Genomic DNA, 13,021 nt, shown 5'->3' with positions numbered 1-13,021 from the left:
TCTCTCCCTCCCTCTCTCTCTCTCTCTCTCTCTCTCTCTCACCCTCTCTCACGTTGTCCTTCCTTTCTGCTCCCTTGCTTTGCTTCCATAAGAGAGGGGAAGGAAGGAGGGAGGGAGAGGAAGTGGGCGGGGGCGGGGGAGGTGAAGGTGGGGAGGGGGGAGGGGATGGGGAGGGGATGGGGGGGGGAGGGGATGGGGAGGGGATGGGGGGGGGAGGGGATGGGGGGGGGAGAGGGGGGAGGAGGGGGGGGGGAGGGAGGGGAGGGGGAGAGGGGGGGGGAGGAGGGAGGGAGAGGGGGGAGGAGGGAGGGAGAGAGGGGGGAGGGAGAGGGGGGAGGGAGGGGAGGGAGAGGGGGGAGGAGGGAGGGAGAGAGGGGGAGGGAGAGGGGGGAGGGGGGGGGGAGGGGAGGGGGGGAGGGAGAGGGGGAGGGAGGGAGGGAGGAGGGGGGAGGAGGGGGGGGGAGGGGGGGGGGGGGGGGGGGGGGGGGGGGAGGGGGGTGGGGGGGGGGGGGGGGAGGGGGGGGGGGGGGTGGGGAGGGGGGGGGGAGGGGGGGGGGGGGGGGAGGGGGGGGGGGGGGGGGGGGAGGGGGAGGGGGGAGGAGGGAGGGAGGGGGGGAGGGGGGGGGGGAGAGGGGGAAGGGGGGGAGAGGGGGGGGGGGGAGGGGGGGGGGGGGGGGGAGAGGGGGGGGAGGGGGGGAGGGGAAGAGGGGGGAGGGGGGAGGGGGGGAGGGGGGGGGAGAGGGGGGAGGGGGGAGGGAGGGGGGAAGGGGGGGAGAGGGGGGAGGGAGGGGGGAAGGGGGGGAAAGGGGAGAGGCGGGAGGGTGGTGGGAGGGAGGGAGGGTGGTGGGAGGGAGGGAGGGTGGTGGGAGGGAGGGAGGGTGGTGGGGGGGAGGGAGGGTGGGGGGGTGGGGGGGAGGGAGGGTGGGGGGGGGAGGGGGGGAGGGAGGGTGGGGGGGGGGAAGGTGGGAGGGGGGGAAGGTGGGGAGGGAGGAAGGTGGGGAGGGGGGAGGGGGAGTGGGAAGGGGAGGGAAAGAGGCGGGAAGGGGAAGGGGGAGGGGGAAAGAGGTGAGGAGGGGGGGGAAAGAGGTGAGGAGGGGGGGGGAAGAGGCGGGGGGAAAGAGGCGGGGAGGGGGAGGGCGAGGTGGGAGGGAGGGGGAAAGAGGTGGGGAGGGGGAGGAAGAGGGAAGGAAAGAGGTTGGGAGGGGGAGGGGGAGGGAGAGGGGGGAGGGGGAGGGAAAGAAGTTGGGAGGGGGAGGGAGAGGGGGGAGGGGGAGGGGGAGGGAAAGAGGTTGGGAGGGGGAGGGGGAGGGAAAGAGGTTGGGAGGGGGAGGGGGAGGGGGACGGGAAGGGGAGGGAAGGAGGGGGAAGGGGGAGGGAAGGAGGGGGAACGGGGAGGGGGAGGGAAAGAGGCGGGAAGGGGGAGGGGTGAAAGTGGTGGGGAGGGGGGGGAAAGAGGTGGGAGGCGGGGGGAAAGAGGTGGGGGGGGGGGAAGAGGTGGCGGGGGGAAAGAGGTGGGGAGGGGGGGGAAGAGGTGGCGGGGGGAAAGAGGTGGGAGGGGGGGGAAAGAGGTGGGGAGGTGAGGGAAAGAGGTGGGGAGGGGGAGAGAAAGAGGTGGGGAGGGGGAGGAGGAGGGAAGGGAAAGAGGTTGGGAGGGAGAGGGGGAGGGGGAGGGAAAGAAGTTGGGAGGGGGAGAGAGAGGAGGAGAGGGAGAGGGGGAGGGGAGGGAAAGAGGTTGGGAGGGGAAGGGAAAGAGGTTGGGAGTGGGAGGGGGAGGGGAAGTGAAAGAGGTTGGGTGGGGGAGGGGAAGGGAAAGAGGTTGGGAGGGGGAGGGGAAGGGAAAGAGGTTGAGAGGAGGAGGGGAAAGGAAAGAGGTTGGGAGGGGGAGGGGGAGGGGAGGGAAAGAGGTTGGGAGGGGGAGGGGAAGGGAAGAGGTTGGGAGGGGAGGGGAAGGGAAGGCAAAGAGGTGGGGAGGGGGAGGGGGAGGGGAGGGGAAGGGAAAGAGGTTGGGGGAGGGTGGAGGGAGAGGTTAAGTGGAAGAAAGAGAGGCAGGGAGGGAGAGTGAGGGGAGGAGAGAGAGGTGGGGCCGGAGGGAGATGGGGGAAGAGCGATGGGGAGAGAGGTGTGGGCGGAGAGAGATAGGGGAAGAGTGATGGGGAGGGAGAGAGGTGGGGGGGAAAGTTGGGGAGGGAGAGAGGTGGGGGGGAAAGTTGGGGAGGGAGAGAGGTGGGGGTGAAGTTGGGGAGGGAGAAAGGTGGGGAGAGAGACGGGGGGGGAGAGGTGTGGAGGAGATTGGGGAGGGAGAGAGGCGAGAGGGAGAGATGGGGATGGAGAGAGGTGGGGGGGAGAAAGGAGGGGGAGGGAGAGAGTTGGGGGAAGAGAGATGGGGAGGGAGAGGTGGGGGAGAGACAGAGAAGGGAGAGAGATGTGGGGAGAGAAATGGGGAGGGAGAGAGATGGGGGAGAGAAATGGGGGAGGGAGAGAGATGGGGAGAGAAATGGGGAGGGAGAGAGGTGGGGGAGAGAAATGGGGGAGGGAGAGAGGCGGGGGAGTGATGGGGGAGGAAGAGAGGGGGGGAGTGATGGGGGAGGAAGAGAGGTGGGGGAGAGAAATGGGGGAGGGAGAGAGATGGGGAGGGAGAGAAATGGGGGAGGGAGAGAGGCGGGGGAGTGATGGGGGAGGAAGAGAGGCAGGGGAGTGATGGGGGAGGAAGAGAGGTGGGGGAGAGAGATGGGGGAAAGGAGAGATGGAGAGGGGCAGATCTGGGAGGGGGAAGGAGACAGGTGGGATAGGGGAGGTTGGGAGAGGTAGGAGGGGTGGAATGAGGTGGGGAATAAGAGTGAGGTGGGGTTGGGGGAAGGAGGTTGAATTGAGAGGGATGGAGGGAAAGAAGGAGTGGGTTGGGAGGAGAGAGGGTGGTGGAGCAGAGGGAAAGAGGTAGGAGGGTGAGAGAGAAGGGCGGGGAAGGGAGAGTGGTGGGAGCAGATGGAAAGAGATGGCATGGGAAAGAGGATATGGAGAGAGGGAGAGGGAGAGAGTGTGAAAGGGAGTGATGGCAGGAGAGAGAGAGTGTGATGGAGGGAGAGTGTGTGGGTGGGAGAGGGGGCGAGGGATGGAGAGTGTGTGGGTGGCAGAGGGGGTGAGAGAGGGAGAGTGTGAGGGTGGGAGAGGAGGCAAGGGAGGGAGAGTGTGAGGGTGGGAGAGGGGGCGAGGGAGAGAGACTGTGAGGGTGAGAGAGTGGGGCGAGGGAGGGAGACTGTGAGGGTGGGAGAGGGGGGCGAGGGGGGAGAGTGTGAGGTTGGAAGGGGGGCAAGGAGGGGAGAGAGTGGGAGAGGGGGGTGAGGGAGGGTGATGGTGGGAGAGGGGGTGAGGGAAGGAGAGGGAAGAGAGTGGGAGAGGGGGCGAGGGAAGGAGGGGGTTAGGGTGGGGGAGGAGGCGGAGAGAGAGAGTGTGTGAGGGTGACAGAGGGGAAAGGGAGAGAAAGTGTGGGATGGAGGAAGGAGAGAGAGTGAGAGAGGGTGATGGGGAGGGGGAGAGGGAGGGAGAGGGAAAGGAAGAGAGGGGAGGGTAAGGGGGGAGAGAGAGAGGGATGGAGAGATGTGAGAGGGATGGAGAGATGTGAGAGGGATGGGGAGTGGGAGAAGCAATGGGGGAGGAAAGGAGTGAGATAGAAGTGGAGGGGGTGAGAGGCAGAGTGGGAATGAGTGTTGGGGGCTGCAAAGGTAGAGAGAAGGAGTAGGGAGAGGGTGATGGTAGAGACGGAGCGAGGGGACTGGGGGACCATGGAGCAGGCTAGATTAGGAGGACTGATGATAGGGGCAGGATAGAAGGAGTGAGGGCTACAATCAGGGACCTGGGGCGGGTTGCTGAGAAGATGGTTTCAGGAAGGAATGGAGATCTGAGGTGAGGGGGCTATAGGAGTGCATGAGGACTGGGGTACACTGAAAGCAAGGTAAATACTGCATGAATGGAACTAAACTAAACACTGAATACACTGGGGTTAAACTGGGGGAGTGATGAATGCCACATAAATGGGTTAAACTGGGCATGACATTGACTGGCTTAAACTGACTGCTACACACACTGGGGTTAATCTGGATGTAAATGACTAGGCTAGAATCTAAATGTTCTACACACTCAGTTGTATTTTGAATAAGTCACTGAACTGGAAGTTAAACGCTGCTCATACTAGGTTAAACAATGCATAAATCACCAACTGAAATCTAAATGCTGGATGGTGGTAGAATGTCACAGTTCACTCAGGGAGTCTGAGTTGCTGTAGCAATATGTACTTTTACTTGCATGTTGTAGCCTGAAGCAATGGACAGTGATGGTAGAGACTCCAACTTTCCATCACATTGGTTGGCCAGGAATCTCTCCCATTCTTAATGCTGGCCATTGGCGTGTACCGGAAAGATTAGCAGATATTTGCCTTCCTTGGCCAACACGTTTTGATGTGAGCTGTAAATCCATTGCGTCTAAAAATCTCAAACATTGTGCACAGGAATTCACTGCAGAAATTCACCAAAGATCCTTAGACAGTAGCTTCCAAACTCAAGGCCAATTCCATCTAGAAGCACAAAGCCAGCAGATACATGGAAACACCACCACCTCAAATTCACCTTTCAACCACTCACCACCCAGACTTGGAAATATATTGTCATTCTTTCAGTCTTCTTGGGTCAAAATCCTGGAATTCCCTCCCTGACAACATTGTAGGTCAACCTACATCACAAGGACTGCAGCAGATCAAGAAGGCAGCACACTATCACCATCTCAAGGGCAACTAGGGACGAGCAGTAAAAGTGAATAAAAACATTAAATCATGAATATGTCTAAAAATAACATATAGTTCTATAAAGACATTCAGAATCATGTTTCGTTAGCATCTTTCACAATTTGAGGTCGTGCCTAAGTGCTTTTGATATGTCATCAATGACATTGTCACAATGTTTCAAGGCCCAATAAGCCAGAGACAGTCTTTAACTTGCAGAGACAATCACAAAATGGTAAAATCAATTGGGTCATACCAATGTCCTGTAGCAACAGTAAATGATCACCACATGATTTCTTTATTATAGCGCTGAATGAAGTGCAAATGTAAACCAGGCTGATGGCAAATCTTTCTCAAATAAAGCCATGGGAGCTGTCATATCTCTCAAATATACAACAGGGACTTCAATTCATTCAATAGGTGATTGAATTGAATTAAATGAATTAAATTAGCTTTATTGTCACGTACTCGAATGAGTACAGTGAGGAGTTTACAAGTCACTATTTATGGCACCATTTTAGGTACAAGATGCCAAGGTATTAGTGAGGTTTGAGAAGATTTGTAGTTCAGGTTGAGGTTCTGGATGTAGGTTTGCTTGCTGCATGCATGAGAATACCTAGAAGCATGGCATTCTAGAATAACTCTATCAATAAACGTATTGACTTGGATCCTATCTGCCACCCCCTGAGAAAAAGAACAGGAAATGACATCACCACAGTAAATGATATCGCCAATCCAAGGAAACCCAAACATATAAATACAAAGCAGGAAACACCAGCAGTGCTTTGTCCACAGGGTCACTGAAGATGTTACCTAGTATGGTGATGAAACGTCTGAAAACAAATCTTCCAGCTCAGCGAGCAAACCTACATCCACACCAAGGTATAGATACTTAAGTATTCGGTATAAAATAGAAAAAATAATCTAAATAAAAATATCTCTTACGATGTGTCTGCACAGTGCCAGCAGGCAATAACAGTCTATGTTATATGGTTACCCATTGTTCAAACACTGGCAAATTCTCCATGAAGTTGTGTAAGGCTTTGAGTCACAACATCTTAATGATGAGGCAGAGAATGAAAGAATAGGAAGCAAGTCCTGCATTCCGGATCCAACTACCTTGTGGGATTTCCAGCTCCATGTGCTCAAAGTTTTGCAGGTCTTGAATCAGACTGCTCAGACATGTGAACACTCCTGGCCAAAACGTACATCCCAGTTCAGACAGTTCTGGCAAATGGAACCTATGATGATTGCTAAAAAGAGAAGTGAAGCCAATGATATTGGTCTTACACTGATCAGCATTCAAATACAGGGAAATCACCTTTTAGAAAGATTGTTTCTTTCCTAAAGTTAAATTTCTTGCATTTCAATCCTGATGAGCTTCAACTTCATGCCTTTCTTCTTTAGCAATGTTTAAGTTCTGTACTACTAAGCAATTATTTGAAACCTATAATATGATCAATAAATACTCGGGGAAAGGTGTTGGTGGGAGAGTGAGGGGGAGGGAGGGAGAGTGAAAGGAAGGGATGGAGGGTGATAGAGCGAGTAAGAGGGAGGAAGGGTACTTTATCCACTCTATCCAACAGAGTGCTCTTTAAAATCTGTTTGTGGGATGTAAACATCACTGACCAGGCCAGCATCCGTAGGTGCTCTGTAGAAGGTGTAGTGAGCTGCCTTCTTGAAGTGTTGCAGTTCAATGGTGTAGCTACATCCACAATACTGTCAGGGAGGGATTTCCAGGACTTTGATCCAGTGTAGCTTAAGGAACGGAAATGCATTTCCAAATTTGGATGATGAATGGTTTGGAGGCAACTTGTAAGTATTGATAACAGAAATTACAGGAGAACCTCAGCAGATCTGCCAGCATTTGTAGAGAGAAAACATTTCAAATCCAGTGACTGTTCTTCAGAACTCTTCACAATGGTATTGATGAATTTTTGCAATACATCTTGTCGATACCACACATTGCTGCTCCTGAACATCATGGTTGAGGGAATAGATATTTGTTGGATGTGATGCACTTACCTAGGGATAACGTGACAATTGGTTCCATGGCAATATTTCTGACACTGGCTCTGAGTTTCATGGTTGAATGCTCTGTATAACAGGTTGACATCCAATGAAGAGACTTGTGGCTGCAGGAGGACCCAGTCGGTGTAATGGGTAGGTGGGTCCTTTCAGCCAAGTCTGCTGCCCATCTCAGAGAAAAAAATACAAAAATAAACATCATTTGGAAAAATCACCTCACCTACACTTCCTCGTAAGTGGTTCAAGATTCTGCTGTATCTCGTGGTTGATTTAATAAAATAATGTCTTGTTAATATAGTCAACATAAAATATATCACAACAATGCTATTTAAAAAAGGAATGTCAATTTCATTCAACAATCCAACCAATCCATGTGGAACCTAAATAAAAACCAAAAGAACTGCAAATGCTGTAAATCAGAAACAAAAATAGAAGTTGTTGGAAAAGCTCAGCAGGTCTGGCAACATCTGTGAAGAGAAATCAGAGTTAACATTTCAGGTCTGGTGACCCTTCCTCGGAACCAATCTGAGGAGGGGTCATCAGACCTGAAACATTAACTCTGATTTCTCTTCACAGATGCTGCCAGACCTGCTGAGCTTTTCTAACAACTTCTGTTTTGGTTTCATGAGGAACCTAAGCTTGCCAAAATCTGTGCCAAAAAAAAAGACTATTGTGGAAGATTGTGCTCTCTGCAATATGTGTATCAAATCATAAATGCTTTTATAAAGAACCTGCTTATGATTTTGCTGCACAGTGCGCAAAGGAAATCTTCATACAAGTATCCAAGAAAATGTTTCTGACAGTTTATGATAGCAATTGTGAATACTCAGGAGTGCCATGACCAAGCATATTCATTGCTTTCAGCTTAGCCTTGATGTCATGGGACCACTAGAGCAGTATGGCCCAAAGCACAAGCTATGGAAATGACAATAACAGGTTATATTTGCAACTGTCCATTTGGAAAATTAAAATGAAACAAAAACAACCTGTGTTGTTTTGTTTCAATTTCTTTCCCTGTCCACAAGGCATTGAGTCCTAATGGGGTCCTAACAGTCCTTCAGTGCTTTCCCCAAGTGGGCATTTTTTTCAAAACAACAGCAAAAGCTTGTATTTATGTAACATCCTTAATATCTTAGTGGAATAGTTAGGCTTGAAGTCAGGATTTGAGGAACCTGAATGGAGATCTGCAGAGTAATCGTGATGTCGTAGTGCATGAATTGCAAAAGGTAAGTATGTAGGTACAGCAGGTAATTAGGAAAGCTAATACTGTAGATTGTTATTGTTTACTGTGAGGGAATGTGGAGACAAAATTTGGGATCTATGCTTCAATTATATAGGTCATTGATGAGACCACATTCAGAGTAATGGGTACAGATTTGGTCTCCTTATCTATGGAAGGATATAAATGGGCTGGAAGTTCACAGGTTTACCAGGCTAATACATAGAATGGACAGATTGTCTTACAAGGAAAGGTTGGACAGGCTCAGCTTGTATCTGCTAAAGTTAGAAGAGCAAGAGATGACAAGGTTAGTTGTGAAAACTGGGCAGCATTGGCAAATTAGGCCAAAGGGCCTGTTTCCATGCTGTGGATCTCTATGACTCCATGACTCTATGATTGAAGCACACAAGATCCTTAGGAGGCTTGCCAGGCTGGATGTAGGAAGGATGTTTCCTCTTGTGAGATGATCCAGAACTAGGGATCACTGCTTAAAAATAAGGGGTCACTAAATTAAAACAGAGACGAGGTGTCATTTTTTCTCTCTCAGAGGGTTGAGAGTCTTTGGAATTCTCTTCCACAAAAGGCAATGTAAGCAGAGCTTTTGAATATTTTTAAGGCAAAGACAGATAGATTCTTGATATGCAAGGTGGTGAAAGTTTAGTGAGGGCACATGAGATGTGAAGTGAACATATCAGCCATGATATTATTGAATTATGGAGCAGGCTGGAAAGGATGAGTGAAAAAATCTTCGAGGAGAAAGTGAGGACTGCAGATGCTGGAGATCAGAGCTGAAAATGTGTTACTGAAAAAACGTAGCAGGTCAGGCAGCATCCAAGGAGCAGGAGAATCGACGTTTCGGGCATCAGCCCTTCTTCAGGAATGAGGAAAGTGTGTCCAGCAGGCTAAGATAAAAGGTAGGGAGGAGGGACTTGGGGGAGGGGCATTGAGAATGCGATAGGTGGAAGGAGGTCAAGGTGAGGGTGATAGGCCGGAGTGGGGTGGAGGTGGAGAGGTCAGGAAGAAGATTGCGGGTTAGGAAGGCGGTGCTGAGTTCGAGGGATTTGACTGAGACAAGGTGGGGGGAGGGGAAATGAGGAAACTGGAGAAATCTGAGTTCATCCCTTGTGGTTGGAGGGTTCCCAGGCGGAAGATGAGGCGCTCTTCCTCCAACCGTCGTGTTGCCATGGTCTGGCGATGGAGGAGTCCAAAGACCTGCATGTCCTTGGTGGAGTGGGAGGGGGAGTTGAAGTGTTGAGCCACGGGGTGGTTGGGTTGGTTGGTCCGGGTGTCCCAGAGGTGTTCTCTGAAACGTTCCGCAAGTAGGTGGCCTGTCTCCCCAATATAGAGGAGGCCACATTGGGTGCAGCGGATGCAGTAAATGATGTGTATGGAGGTGCAGGTGAATTTGTGGCGGATATGGAAGTATCCCTTGGGGCCTTGGAGGGGAGTAAGGGGGAAGGTGTGGGCGCAAGTTTTGCATTTCTTGTGGTTGCAGAGGAAGGTGCCAGGAGTGGAGGTTGGGTTGGTAGGGGGTGTGGACCTGACAAGGGAGTCACGGAGGGAGTGGTCTTTTCGGAACGCTGATAGGGGAGGGGAGGGAAATATATCCCTGGTGGTGGGGTCCGTTTGGACCTCCTTCCATCTATCACATTTCCAAAGCCCCTCCCCCAAGTCCCTCCTCCTTACCTTTTATCTTAGCCTGCTGGACACACTTTCCTCATTCCTGAAGAAGGGCTTATGCCCGAAACGTCGATTCTCCTGTTCCTTGGATGCTGCCTGACCTGCTGCGCTTTTCCAGCAACACATTTTCAGCTGGAAAGGATCAGTGGCCTACTCCTGCTCCTAATTTGTATATTCAAATGTATGTTTACATGTTTGTAACCTTTCAAATATAAGGGTCAAAGCAACAAGATTGAATTGCTTAGGAAGACAGTTCCAGAGTATAGGATCACCTTACGGATCTGCTACCAATGATTGAAAATAGGAACAGGAAGAGGCCATTCAAGTTCAGGATCTTCTGATATTTCTTTAGGTTCATTGCTGATCTGTATCTTAACTCCATTTATGTACCTCAGTTCCATTTTTCTTTCCTAAAATCTACCAAACTCAATTTTGAAATTTTGAATTGATCCAGCCTCAACAATCTTTGCTTTATAGATTTCCACCATGTTTTGTGTGAAGAGATACTTCCTGTCATCATTCCTGAGCGGAGAAAGTGAGGACTGCAGATGCTGGAGATCTGAGCTGAAAATGCGTTGCTGGAAAAGCACAGCAGGTCAGGCAGCATCCAAGGAACAGGAAAAAATACGTTTCTGGTATGAGCCCTTCTTCAGGAATCTGAAGAAGCGCTCATGCCCGAAACGTCGATTCTCCTGTTCCTTGGATGCTGCCTGACCTGCTGCGCTTTTCCAGCAACACATTTTCAGCATCATTCCTGAGTGACCTATCTCAAATTTTAATGTATTCATGGTTATTTCATTAACTTACAAATTTGATCTGATAACAAAACTACTACACTATGCATAAAATATGTGCTTAAAATAAAAATCTCTTATAATAAGTTGTTATACTCAAATAGTTGCACAGAAAACATGTTATCACATAGTTACCCCCATTATAGGCAATTGTAGATCTTCCAAGACATCAAAACTCACTTACAAAACACTCTCCCAATGTTTGCACAGATAAGTAATAATCACAGCCATGGTTAATACCTGAAAAGACTCAATTTAGCATAAACACGTACTGTACTTCAATGTTTTAATATGAGGAGATCACAACTTTACTTTCCATAATGTCTTTATAACATTAAGTTAGCCAGTTAAGCCAACAGCAATCTCTGTTAAATACTATTCATTTGGGAGATATAGGCTTACAATGAGCTTTTCTCGCTGCCACAGAGACTTTTTTTGCCTTTAGGCACCTTTTGCAACCTGCAGACAGTGCTGCTCCCATAGGAAAGATGGAGACAGAGAAACCTTTATTAACATAATGGCACTTCATTTCATGTGCTAAAAATGTGAGGAAAAACAATTTCAAACATAGTTACTTTCACTAATATTTCCTTAACATACTTTTCGCACATCGCTACACAGGTCTGATATTTTTAACTCATTAGACAATATATGATCATGCAAACAAAAGCTTCTTCGTGCAAGAACATCACTTGCTACAGGGTGCAAAGAGTGCCTAGAGGCAGATGCTGTTTAGTTGGTAAAAGCTCATTAAAACAGGCAATATTAGTCTTTGGATTTATTTTTAAATTTATTTCCAATTGTAATTTGCTGCATTCTGTTTAATCAGAATGTATAATGGAGCATGTAACTGATTGTGCTATAAATCATGAAAATTGTGCACTGGGTACTTATTTATCAGTACATGATCGTATTATAGTGCAGGATCTGGAAGGTTTTAATATGGTTCATTAGTCCTATTGGATACTTAAACAGTTCTGATAAAAATAAAGCTGATAACATAAAAATATACACTTGAATAAAATGCTTATCCTAAGAAAAGATTTGAAAATCAAGACTGTTTCCATCAGAACAGACAAGGTTAAGAAGGAATTTAATGGAGATTTTTATAACTATGATGAGGTGAATAGAAAAATTTAACTTCCTCCTTTTAAGAATACAGTGATGAGAAGCTAACAAATTAAAATTGTCAGTAAGACTGTGATAAGAAAGATTGGACAAACTTTCTTTAGGCAGAGAGTTGTTTGAGTTTTGTCACAGGAAACTATTGTTTTAGAGATCAAAGTGCCTTTTAAAGGAAGAGAAAATAAGTCTTGATGCAGAGAAGGCTACAAGCCATGGAGTGAAAGATAATAGGATTTGACTTGACTGGTTCTAGGAAAGACATGATGATCAAATTGCCTTTTTCTGTTCTGGAAACCCGTGGACCTGAAGAATTGTTTAGCACCATATTTCTATCACTGGTGCTATGTAACCTCAGTGTGTATTATCTACAAGACACATCAGAACAACTTACCAAAATTTCTTTCACTGCATCTCCCAAACCTCTGCCACATCAAAGGATAAGGGCAGCAAATGCATCGGAACTGCAGCATCTCCAGTTGCCCTTGAAGATTAGATTAGATTACTTACAATCTGGAAACAGGCCCCTCGGCCCAACAAGTCCACACCGCCCTGCCAAAGCGTAACCCACCCATACCCCTACATCTACATCTACATCTACCCCTTACCTAACATTACGGGCTATTTAGCATGACTAATTCACCTGACCTGCACATCTTTGGACTGTGGGAGGAAACCGGAGCACCCGGAGGAAACCCACGCAGACACGGGGAGAACGTGCAAACTCCACACAGTCAGTCGCCTGAGGCAGGAATTGAACCTGGGTCTCTGGCGCTGTGAGGCAGCAGTGCTAACCACTGTGCCACCGTGCCGCCCAGACCAATCTCATTTGGAAATTATTATTGTACCTTTATGTTTCTTGAGTCAAAATCTTGGAACTTTCTCCCTTGAGGTTTTGTGGGAGTACCTGCATCATGTGGTCTTTTTATTTTTTCATGGGAACTGGGTGCCACTGGCTAGACTAGCATTTATTGTTGCACCATAATGCCCTTTGTGAGAGCTTGGTGAAAAATCACTCTCTTGAACGGCTCCAGTCCTTGGGGTATAGGTACATTCACAGCTTTGCTAGGAAGGGGCTTCTGGGACTTTGACCCAGTGACAACAGACATAGTTCTAAGTCAGGATGGTATGGTTTGGAGGGATTCTTGCAGTGATATCCAGGGACTGAGATGATTGACTAGCAGGAGTATGACTCCAACCAGTGTAGTATTTTTCTCCCAATTCCATTGACTTCAGCTATGCTAGGGCTCTTTGATGCCAAGTTCAGTCAAATATTGCTTTAATGTCAGAACTGCAATGGTTCAAGAAGGCAACTCACCACAATTTTCTTAATATCAATTAGGGACAGTCAATAAATGCTGAGCTTGCCAATAACACTCAGTAGTGGTCAACAATTAACAAATCACT

Source organism: Chiloscyllium punctatum, chromosome 16 (genome assembly GCF_047496795.1).
Source record: "Chiloscyllium punctatum isolate Juve2018m chromosome 16, sChiPun1.3, whole genome shotgun sequence".
Lineage (NCBI taxonomy): Eukaryota > Metazoa > Chordata > Chondrichthyes > Orectolobiformes > Hemiscylliidae > Chiloscyllium > Chiloscyllium punctatum.
This window is presented reverse-complemented; position numbering follows the sequence as displayed.